The sequence below is a fragment of the Vicia villosa genome, unplaced genomic scaffold (assembly GCF_029867415.1).
Source record: "Vicia villosa cultivar HV-30 ecotype Madison, WI unplaced genomic scaffold, Vvil1.0 ctg.000148F_1_1, whole genome shotgun sequence".
Classification (NCBI taxonomy): domain Eukaryota; kingdom Viridiplantae; phylum Streptophyta; class Magnoliopsida; order Fabales; family Fabaceae; genus Vicia; species Vicia villosa.
The window spans coordinates 1407688-1420652 of NW_026705039.1; the positions used below are offsets into that span (position 1 = coordinate 1407688).

Here is a 12965-nt window from a genome sequence, read left to right on the forward strand (position 1 = left end):
GTCAAATACCGGCGGTCTAGTATAACCATTGTTACCGTTGTATTGCTCAGCAGAGCCAGATGTAGATACAAGTGTAGACTTTTCACTTTCATCAACCATCTTTTACTGAAGCGTTTTTCTCTTCCTGAATCTTTTCTAAACACGGTTAAGTGCTTGCACCTTAGAACCGGCGCTCTGATGCCAATTGAAGGATAGAAAAACACTTAGAAAGGGGGGGGGGGGTTGAATAAGTGTAGCTTTAAAAACTTGACAGATAAAAATAAATTGCACAGTTATTTTTATCCTGGTTCGTTGTTAACTAAACTACTCCAGTCCACCCCCGCAGAGATGATTTACCTCAACTGAGGATTTAATCCACTAATCGCACGGATTACAATGGTTTTCCACTTAGTCAGCAACTAAGTCTTCCAGAGTCTACTGATCACACACTGATCACTCCAGGAACAACTGCTTAGATACCCTCTAAGACTTTTCTAGAGTATACAGATCCACACGATCACTCTAGTTACAACCTGCTTAGATAACTTCTAAGACTTCCTAGAGTATTCTGATCCACACGATCACTCTAGTTCCTTACAACTTAATGTAATCAATTCTAAGAGTATTACAAATGCTTCTTAAAAGCGATAATCACAAACTGTGATATTTCTCTTAACGTTTAAGCTTAATCTCACTAATATATTACAACAGCAATGTAGTGAGCTTTGATGAAGATGAAGATTCTGAGCTTTGATTTGAACAGAGTTTAAGCAAGTTAATTTGAGTTGTTTTGGTGCAGAATCGTTAATTTTGCTTCTCATCAGAACTTCATATTTATAGGCGTTGGAGAAGATGACCGTTGAGTGCATTTAATGCTTTGCGTGTTCCGCACAGCATCGCATTTAATGTTATACGCTTTTGTCAACTACCTCGAGCCTTGTTCACGCTGTGTCTACTGACGTAGCCTAGAATAGCTTTTAACGTTCCTTTTGTCAGTCAGCGTAGCTTGCCACTTGTACTTCCTTCTGATCTGATGTTTGTGAATACAACGTTTGAATATCATCAGAGTCAAACAGCTTGGTGCAAAGCATCTTCTGATCTTCTGACCTTGAAGTGCTTCTGAGCGTGATACCATCAGAACTTCAGTGCTTCTGTTCTCTTGTTCTTCTGATGCTTCCATAGACCCATGTTCTGATTCTGCTTCGACCATCTTCTGATGTCTTGCCAGACCATGTTCTGATGTTGCATGCTGAACCCTTTGAGACAAAGCTTCTGAGCGCTGAATTATGCGTACTCTTTATATATTTCCTGAAAAGGAAATTGCATTGGATTAGAGTACCATATTATCTTAAGCAAAATTCATATTATTGTTATCATCAAAACTAAGATAATTGATCAGAACAAATCTTGTTCTAACACTAACATATCGTGATTACTTGCGTCCATCTCCTGTCGGAATGCTGCTTGATTGCTTGTCGTAAAATTGGGTATTTGGGCGGAGAAGCCAGTGTTTTGTGCGCTTCGTCCTACTGAACCAACATTTGGCGAAAATGCTGTGGGATTTGTAGTATATGTGGGTCCTGCCCCCCGTGTACCTGTCATGTATGGATTTGGCATGCCATATTGACTGTTTGTTCTCCATTCGAACGCGGATGATCCTGGGGTAAATAACTGATTTCCAGCATTTGTCGAAGCAAATTGCATTCCGGCAGCATTCGAAGACGAGGGCGCGGTAGTCGATATTGAAACTGGATTAGTCCCTGTCGTTGATGTATTATTTTTAGGTATAGCCTGAGAACTATCCATGGGTCTTGATCCAGTCGGAGCCGGTATCTCTTGCGCTCCTTGAGTAGAAGTCGAAACATGCGTGGAATTTGCCGCTCCGGTTCCTGACCCTTGTGGGGGATCTTGATCTCCCCCTGCACTGGCCGTAGCGACCATTCTCTTGTTGTACCTTCGTTTGGGAATCGGTTGTGCACTGTTTGTTAATTTACCGTTCCTAAGGTTCATACAAGGTCTTGATATTTTCTAGACAAAACAAAACAATCGATTAATAACAATCTGTTTGACATTGTCCCACTGGGCGTGCCAATTTGTTTACGGTGATTTCCGGTAAACAACCGCTAGTCTTCCAAACTATAATAAATATGATTTGGTTACTCGCAGGATCGACTAAATTGATCCTAGGACATAGTCAAATAGGTTGTTATTCATGATAGTTTGAATTACGTCTATGATTGGTGTGTCTCGAAATAAGAAATGCTTAATCAAATAAATAAAGATTAGCAATCACCTTGTTATACACGTAAATATAACACTAGCGAAAGTTAGAGATAAAACATAAGACAAAACTTGTAAAAGTGCGAGAATCCTAAAGTGCAGAAAAGTTAAATATTTCGAAGATAAACGACATGAAAATAAAGAGTGCGAGAATGTAAATGACAGAAAATAAAAGAAAGCATAATAATATCGAAAGATACTTGAATAAAGGAAAATACACATGTATTTAAATTGGTGTTGGTGTCATACGTACATTTCTCAGCGAACTCTTTCTCTTAACACTTGATACTTGAGCAATATGTGAGTGATTTGTACAAAATGAACACCCGGAATCCTAACATTAAGACCCTTATTTATACTAATTTCGACCCTAATGGTCCTAGACTAATCTAATGCCACGCTGCCTATAGAAAATCCAGGGATGCCATCTGTCTTCGTGCGGTTACATAAACTGTTTCGAAATTCAAACAATCCCGCCTGAATCCTCCTTCGACGCGTGGCAACATAATTACAATCGAGAACACCACGAAAACACGCTAAGCTTCAGTACTTCGCATATTTCGCAAAAACGTCTAAGTCCCAAAGACTATTCTTCTCAAATTTAGCTTCAGTGCTCACTATCTTTGTCTCAACTTAAACATCATGCTCGAAGCTTCAGTGCTCACTATCTTTGTCTCAACTTAAACATCATGCTCGAAGCATGGCCATCAGTAGCCATTCCCTATCTTCAAAGATGGTCATCAGTAACCACCTCCTTCGAATTTCAGACCTTCGAAGGACATTTCTTCCTAAACGAAATCTTCAGCTAACCGTTGTCCAATCATGTTTTACCTTGATATTCATTTGATGTAGCCACATTCATGTAGGCCTCAGATATTCTCTTCTCGAAGTTCAATCATGTTTTATCTTGAAAGCTTCTGTCGACTGTTTCTTTCTTTTGTGAAGTCTGATTCTATTCCTAGATGACGTATACCTTTTCCCCCAGTGGAATCCTTTCTTATCTCCCCAGTGGTGTTATACTCCTCTCTATTCTATAATCATACTTGATGCATCCATTAGCATCGCATTATACCTTAGGTTCAAAAATTGTGTGTTTTATATTTAAGTCTCTTCAATTACGTCGAGCTGAGGATTTTAACCCTCACATCTCCGGATAGAAGAAACTTAAATAGGGGCATCTGTCATACCCCAATTTTTGACCCTAAGATCATACATCATTTGCATCTCAATCATTAATCAAGATCACAATCTTGAGATTTCATTTTTTTGGTGTTATGTCCGCTTCGTCTTTGAGGGGAACTATCAAGCACATAATTTTGTTTAATTTGTTTTATACTAACCAAAATCCAAAAATATGCATTTTGTTTCCTTTGTTTGTGTTTTGCAGGAAAAAGATCGGGCAAAAATCAAAACAGTGCAAGAAAAGGAATTTTTGAAAATTTCACTATGGAAATCGATTTACCCATATAGGAAATCGATTTCCCTGGACGAAATTTGAAAAAAAGAGGGAAGCATGACACCATTTTGGCACCAATCACATTTTATTTGATCATTTTTGTCATTTTACCAATTTTCCACCTCATCAAAATTAATTCCCTTCATTAAACCCACTTAAACCCCATTTTTACCATTTAAATACCATTTAAACACCATTTAAACATAAGCTAATTAACCAAACACAAAAGACCAAATTACCACTACTCTTGCTCCAATCCTATAAATAGAGACCTCTACTATATCATTTCTCAAGCTTTTGATAGCCAAAAAAGTTCTTGCAAATTCATTTCTCAAGCTTTGAGAGCCAAAAAACCCCTTGCAATTTCTCTCCTCATCCTTACCAAATTCACCAAAGCTCTTTTTCTTTCATAAAGTTTGTGAGTCACATCTTGAACCTCACAAACTTTGAGCTAAACCACCATCCATTTCACTCTTTTTTCTTCAATTGTTGAGAGATCAAGATTTGTGTTGGTGATTCTTGAAGTAGATCTAAGTTTTGTTCAAGATTTGGTAATTTTCTTCATCTTTATTCATTCATCATAATGTGATTCTTTTGTGCTTGTGTGTGATGCATCTTTGATGCTATATTGGTCCTATTTGATGGTGAATTGATAGAAAATTCATGCTCCAATTCATATGTGATCATAAGGTGTTTGTATGTTTGCTTAAGTCAAGTTTTATGCTTCTTAATGCTGATTTTTTGAAAACTGCACTGAGGAAATCAATTTCCTCCTTAGGGAAATCGATTTCCATTCCGTTTCTGCGCCAGATTTGAAAACCTGCATTAAGGAAATCAATTTCCTCCTTAGGCAAATCGATTTCCCCTGCTGGCAGAATGTGGTTTTTTGCCTTTTTTATGCTTGTTTTGGCTTCCTACTTCCTCCACTTCATTAATATCATTGGATCTAGGATGTTGATAGGTTTGAAAGGACCAAATCCATAATATTAGATGAATGATATTAATGATAGTGTGAGTTGATTTTACTTTATGCATTTTATCTTCTTCTTCTCCTTTTTTTCTTTTGATCGATGAAAGTCTTAATACTTTGAGAATTCTTATGGATTCTTAGTAAAGACTAGATCGTTACCTATTTTCTTTTCGTGCGGTATTGCTTTCGGAGAATGATCTACATATCATTTCTCTCGCATGCATTAGCACATAAAGTTTTGACCGGCCTCGTTGTAGGGTGATTTCTACATAAATCACTTGGCGATCTGCTTAACATAGCGCAATATTTCGTGTCCCGAATAAAAAAGATCAAATATGGAAGAGAATTGTATGCGGTTGATTTAAGACTTATGGAAATTTATCGTGTAGTCGCTATGATTTTATCAAGCTTCTGATAAAGTTCTATTGAATTTAAATCCGAGAACATCCTTCACTCACCATCGATCTTTCTTACTAACTTTGATAACATACTTGACAAGTTTCAAGATGGTTATCTTTAACATCTAACAACTAACTTTAATTTCCGCACTTTATTATACCGCTCTTTATATTTCTCGCTTTATCGCTTTATTTTATCATTTCATCATATTTACATTCCGCTATTTTTCCTTTGTCCATTTGGACGTTTATATTTCGCTATTTTCTCTTTGTCCATTTGGACATATGTTTATGTTTCCGCTATTTTCAATTTGTCCACTTGGACCATACTTTACTTTTATGCTAAAACACTAATAAACAACAAAAATCTAAAAAACACTTAAGGCTCTCTTTCGGACTATTGGTTACTATCCCGAGCAATTTGGAGATTCGGACTTATGGACTTAGTGCCTTTGGACCCTTATTCTGTTGTTACTCTGTTGTTATTCTGTCTGTCTGGCATTGGATTGTTGTCTATTTGTGTATGCAGGTATTTCCTTGAAAGTCCTTGATGGTTAAGTCCAAGGCATTGATATAAGGATTTTACCCGAAAACAGCCGTTACTCTGTCCGATTTCCGTCAGAATTTTAATGTGCTTAATGCAAAGTGGTGCTAAAGATAATAAGTTCATCTGGATCCCCAAGTGATAATGTTTTGGTTTAGTGTCGATATTCCAAAGGATGGGAAATCTACCTTGACTCATAATGTCAAGTGTTGGCTTCTTATTTCGGTTAGACCGTTTCTTTCCTTAGCTTTTATTTTACGCAATAGGATAGTCTCTTCATCTCCTCCCCTTCTTTAATTTTCAAAATCTTCTCTCTTTTTACAAAACCTTTTTATGTTTGCAACCTTTTCAAAATCTTTCTTAAAAATATCTTTTGCACTTAGTGGCCTTTTTCTTCAAAAAGTTTAGACACGACTAATTGTCGAAACGAGTGGCGATACCCCACGATTTTGAAATTGATTGATACAATGAGATCTTTTCCGCGTGAGAGAGCTAGTGGCATACTCGTCGATTTCTATCCGAGTTGGAGCCCTTCTTTCATTTGCAATGCAAAGAACTCATTTGTTCTCATGCTCAAGATTAATGGCTGAGTATTTCTCTCCGACGACGATAAAGTGTTTATTCGTTTTTAAACGTTTTCCCTTTAAGCGGAACTACATTAGCTCTGACTTCTCCATTGCACCGAGGAGGTATGTAGGCACAAGACTTAACGTCTTGCCGAACTTATTTTAAAAATAAAACAAACTCTCTTTTTTAGCACACACGACACAGATTTTCAAAAAGGTTCCTGTGGAATACCACAGATATGAGGGGTGCTTAAAACCTTCCCCTTGTATAATCAACACCCGTACCTAAGATCTCTTCTTTTTGTTTTAAAAACAAACTTTGGGTTTTTTTCGTTCTTTTCCCATTTCCTTTGGAAACAATAAAGCGCGGTGGCGACTTTCACTGAAATATTGAGTCGAGTCAATCCTATGGCTTCGATATCAGATTTTCCCCGCTACAAACTCGATTATATATGAGATAGATTATGTTGTCTTTAAGAGTAGGTTTAAAGATTTGCTCCAAATCTAGTCCCATTTTTTCTTTTAATCTAACGATTTTAATTGATAATTTATATTTTTAAGTAAGCAAAATATTTTTACAAATAATTATACAAATAAAATCAGCATCATATAAATTTCAATCTAATAATTTTTATTTTATTTTTATTTAAAAAAATATTAATTTAAAATATCAAATATATATAAAAATAAACTCTAAAAATTACTCTTAAGTCCGTGAAACAAGCGAATTGAATATAACGAGATAAATCTTACGAGTTGAACCGAGTTTTTTATGAACTTCTAACGAGTTGAATTTGAGCTAAAAAGAGTTCGTGATGAAGTTGAACTCAAACTCCAACTCGATCAATTTTTAACAAGTTGAACTGAACTGATGTGATATCAACTTAAATCGACTCATTTTCAGTCATAAGTGTAAGAATAGCAATTAAGCCAACTAATTATTTTCAATAAATTATTTTTTCAAATAAAATAAAATAAAGTGCTATGGGGGAGAAAGTTTTTTTTTTTTAATAGGCAATTGATTGATAAAGCTCGCACTAGGGGTGCAACCCTTACAAACAGATAACTCTAAAGAGTGGTTGCATCGGATAAAGGAAGTTTAAACCAATCATAGTAATTGGATCTAAACTTAGAATATCCGCTAGATAACCATCTCCAAGAAAGAAAAATAATATTAGAACAAACGACATCGAAACAAAAAACCTTCCCGTCGAAAATAATTCCATTCCGCATGATCCAAAGACACCAAATCGTAGAAAACCAAACCACATTGATCCTAGCCTTTCTACTAATGTTCTTCACCTTTTCTTGCAAAACACCAAAATCAAGAAACTCCGCCAAGGTGATCGCCTCCGGTATGCCAAGCCAATCAAACATATGATTCCAAATCTCTTTCGCCATTTGACAATGAAAAAAGAGATGAAAAGAAGTTTCAACATGATCACCACAAAACACACAATCCGGATTATCCAAATTAGAAACTCCTCTTAATAATAAAAGGTCTTTGATCGGGAGGCGCTCGACGAAAAATCTCCAAGAGAACATCTTAATCTTTGGCGGTAAAGGAATGCTCCACATAACTTTCAAAGAACGAATCACATGAAACTCCCAAGCTACGGATTTGGATTCATTAATAATCCCCGAAATGCCCGCTACCGAAAAATCCTTATTCGAATTAATGAACCAATCGTAAGTGTCACTCGCCGCTTCGCTCGGAGTGAAACCATCCATAAGATCACAAAACCGGTGCCAACTCGGCGAAGAAACCGCTGCTGCCCCCACAACCGAAACACTACCTTCCTCCCGGAAAAATAAAGCTTGAACATCCCACACATGTCTTCCATCAACCCAACTCAAAATATCCGCTACCGCACAAAATTTCTTGTGAGATAAATCATACAAATCCGGGAAAGAAGCGCGAAGGGGTTTGTCTCCCACCCACAAGGTATGCCAAAAAAGCGTATCCTTCCCATTCATGCAATTACTTTTGAAACACCCGGTAAAACCGTACTCCACTTGATCATCTAATAAATTAATCTTGCTCAAATCCCTCCACCAAATCGAGTCGTCACTACTACTCAATTCTCCACTAGAATCTTGCATCTTTAACTTTGGGCTAACATACCTCACTTTAAGAAACTTACTCCATATAGCCTTATCATCGTTTAATATTCTCCACTTCCACTTCAAAAGTAAAGCTTTATTAACCTCCTTCACATCTCTAACCCCCAATCCCCCTTTCTCCTTAGGCCTACAAACAACATCCCACCTCACCCAATGAATGCTCCTTTTCTCAAAATTACCTCTCCATAGAAATTCACTTTGTATCCTTCTAATCTCTTTGGCAATGTTTCCCGGAACTTTGAAGAAGGAAAGGTTAAAAATGGGAATTGAATTCAAAACCGAATTAATAAGAGTGAGCCTACCTCCCATGGAAATGTTCCTTCCCTTCCACGAAGCAAGACGCCCTTTTATTTTATTCACAACTTCCATCCACACTTTCTTTTTCCTCGGACTCTCCCCCACCATGATTCCTAAAAATTTGAAAGGAAACATTCCTTTCTTACAAGCAAGAAACTTCGTTGCGGCATTGATGTACCAATCACCCACATTGACCCCTAAGATGTTGCTTTTAGAAAAATTTATCTTCAAACCGGACACCAATTCAAACCCTCTCAACAAAACCTTAAGGTTCCATATGTTGTCACAAGAAGCTTCTCCTAAGATGATGGTGTCATCCGCGAATTGGAGAACATCCACAAACTCACCTTCCCCATACATATAAGGCTTAAATTTACCCATCTCAACCGACCTTTTCACGAGAGCCGTTAAACCCTCCATGGCCATAACAAAAAGAAAAGGAGACAAAGGATCACCTTGTCTTAAGCCCCTATGCACCTTAAATTCTTTAGTAGCACTTCCGTTAACCATTACGGACATATGGTTATTAAAAATGCAAGCTTCCATCCACCTCATCCACCTCTCTCCAAAACCCATCAAAGACAAAATTTCTCTAAGATATTGCCAAGAAACGGAATCATAAGCTTTTTCGAAATCCACCTTGAGCAAAAGACAACTTCTTTTCTTCCTCTTCGACCAATCAACGATTTCATTCACCAAAAGAACCCCATCCATCATGTTCCTACCCGGGACAAAGGCGGTTTGATTGGGAGAAACCAAACCTCCTATGACCTCTTTCAATCTAGCCGCCAACAATTTAGCAATAATTTTGTAGATACTCCCCACCAAACAAATGGGTCGATACTCGCCTAAAGATTGAGGATTGACTACTTTAGGAATCAAAGCAAGAAAGGATGACGTAATCGATTTCACAAGAGAGCATTTATTATGAAAGTCATTGCACATCTTCACCACATCTTCTCGAATCACCATCCAAAACCTCTTAAAGAACTCCAAAGAGAAACCATCCGGTCCCGCACTTTTATTACCGTCACACGACCAAATAGCTAACTTCACTTCCTCCTCTGAGAAAGGCCGCTCAATACTATACGCCTCCCTCTCTAGAAGCTTCTTTAAACCCAAATCACCAAAAGACGGCCTTCTCTCAACGTCTTCTTCAAAAAAGGACTTAAAGAAATCATGAACAAAGTCTTTAATCTCCACGGCATTCTCCAACACTCCTCTATTAGTGGAAAGAGAACATAAAGCATTCCTCCTTCTTCTAGCTTTAAGAGAATTATGGAAAAAACGCGAGTTACAATCACCATCGGATAGCCATAATTGCCTCGACTTGAGGCGGAGGTAACCTTCCTTAATATTAAGATTGTTCCAAAAATCAATAGCCGCCTTCGATCTTTCAATAACAATCGCCTCCGGAACATTACCTGCAAAATGAGCAAACTTGTTATCTAAAAAATGCATTTCTTTCCCCGCTTCTTCTATGTTAAGATCAATCCAACCGAAAATCTCTTTGTTCCAAACACGGATTTTGCTTTTAATAGCTTTCAACTTCTCCACCAAGCAAAAATCCCCTCTACCCTTCACCTCTAACTTCTTCCACTCCGCCTCCACAAAACTAAAGAAATCATCATGAGTAAACCAAAGATTGTTGAATCTAAAAGGTTTAGGTCCCCAATCTCTCTTGTTATCTTTGATCCATATGGGAGCATGGTCCGAGACATCTCTTTCGCCTATAGATTGACCTTCTACCTTCCAATCATTAATAAAAGAGTTGGATAAAAGAAATCTATCCAATCTACTCAACGCACTTCCACTTTTGTTGGACCAAGTAAACTTTCCTCCTATAGTAGGAGGATCTACCAACTCCATATCAACAATGAACTCATTAAAGCTTTCCATCTCCCTCTTATAATTCTTGTTTGAAATCCCAACTCTCTCTTCCAAAGAAGAAACAATATTGAAATCACCTCCTAGACACCACGCTCCGGGAACACTCCTTCTTTTAAAATCCACTAACATCTTCGGAGAAAGTGAAAAAGAGAAAACCGAGACGTGTATTTGTATGTGAATTTACTTTATAAAGAGAATAGAATATTGAAAGGGGACGAAAAGAGATGTGCTACTGCTACCAATACTAAAATTGGAAGTTGACCAAAATTTGAAAAACAATACTCATCTTTTCATCCACTACACTAGTTGGATAAATCCCCCATCTCTTTCGGCCCCAACCTCGGCCTCTACATCGCTCGGAAGTTCACTCACGAAGGTTACACCGTCGCCATCCTCGCACGTGACTTAGGGAGATTATCAGAATTCGCGGACGAAATAGCGAAGGAAGAAAAGGCACAGGTGTTTGCGATAAGAATTGTTTGTTCTGATTCTAGAAGCGTAAGAGAAGCATTTGAAGGTGTTCTTTCACTTGGATTCGTTGAAGTTCTTGTTTACAATGCTAATTATCAGTCACCTCTTCAATCTAAACCTACTCCTTTTCAACATCTTCCTATTCAAACTTTCCAAACTTCTCTTGCTGTTACATCTCTAGGTGCTTTCAACTGTGCTCAACAGGTACCTACTTAGCTTGATTACTATTACGTAGTATAATAATTTGATTAAATTAATTAATGATGGAATAATTAATTATAGTTGCTGCCTGGTATGGTTGTAAGAGGAAAGGGAACAATTCTGTTTACTGATTGCTCAGCTTCTTTAAACGGCATTGCTGGATACTCTCAACTATGTAATTCATAATCATTTTATTCATTTGGTTTTAATTAAAATCAAATAAATTTTGTAAGAACATTTGGATTTGCATGCATGAATTATGAGTCAGGCTGTGGGAAATTTGCATTGAGAGCACTATGGCAATGCCTTGCTAAAGAATTTCCACCACATATAGCCCGTATTATTACGGTTTATTTCTTCTCAGATCCTTCTTTTCCTCTCATTCCTCCACCTACTTGCATATATTGCTAATGCTATATCACTTTATGGGTGCAGAGGATCATCGACGGCAACTACATAGTCAAAAGGAGGAGGTGAGGGTGCTATGGACCCGGACGCCCTGGATCAAACATAATGGCATCTACATGTTCAGGGCCGAAATGCATGGACCCAAGAAATAGATGTTCGTTCATTCAACTGCTAGATTCTTCTACCTTAAAACTTGCAACAGCAATTACTTTGTTTAAACTCTAATCCTCCCCGCCAATCGATTATGTTGCTCTAATATTTTCATGTCTTACTTTTGCCGTCAGTGATGCCAGTGCTAGAATGAACCTAGAATTCTAGAATTATTTGATGATGTCTCTCTTCAACTATTGGGACTTAGTGGGGTAATCTACAAATATTTGGATGTAGAGAGATGATTTGTACTATTATTTCACCTTCCATTTTCATCAAATTAATTTGTTTAGCGGTTTGAAAAACACAAATTATTATATGAAAATATACAAAAATATAGATCCTCTCAAGCTTTTCCAAACATGAAAGGTGTTGTCATCTACTCATCTATCATTTTCTAATTAAATGATTGAATAATACAGAACAGGACATATATAATAGGTATGAAAATACTTATATATATATATATATATATATATATATATATATATATATATATATATATATATATATATATATATATATATATATATATATATAAAATGCTTGACAAATCTGAACTGACATAAAAGGTCTGAAAATACACCGATCTAAAAAGGTCTAAAACATACAAATGAAAAAGATATGATTGTGTCATGCTTTTTTATACATTATAAGTCTGAAAATATACATATTTAAAAAGATTTGAGAAATACAAATGAAAAAAATATGGATCTCCTCTCATGCTCTTTTAGAGTTGTTATCTCTCATTTTCTAAATGGTTGATTTATGTATGAAAGATCTGAACAGACATAACAAGACCTGACATGTCTCAAAATACACAGATCTAAAAAGGTCTGAAAAATATCATCTATTCTTTTTTAATTCTAAGACAAATAGGGGCTGATATTAGAACTAAATGGAAACATAAGAGAAAATGTATAAAAGGATCTAAATCCTAAAAATAAAAGTATTTTCAACATAAATCTTTCATACATAAATCAACCATTTGCTGGCACTTCTTCTTCTGCAATCATCTTTGAATGACACAAATGATGGCACCTCGACGATCCGGCAGGTCGGACCAATTGATAGGGATCGCAAATTAAGATAAATGAAAAATATAATATTGATTGAACTAAGAACTATTACAGAGACTGATCCCTATAATCCCAGAGCAAATGCTCCTCAGAGGAGAGATGAATCTCTCTCTTCCCAAACCCTAACCCTAATAGGAAAATCAGAAAATAAT

The 12965-nt window shown here is 36.7% G+C and overlaps 1 pseudogene; it reads left to right on the plus strand.

Annotated features, from left to right (window-relative positions):
- Positions 1 to 10810: 10810 nt before the first annotated feature.
- On the plus strand, positions 10811 to 11933 carry LOC131624670 (uncharacterized; annotated as a pseudogene).
- Positions 11934 to 12965: the final 1032 nt, after the last annotated feature.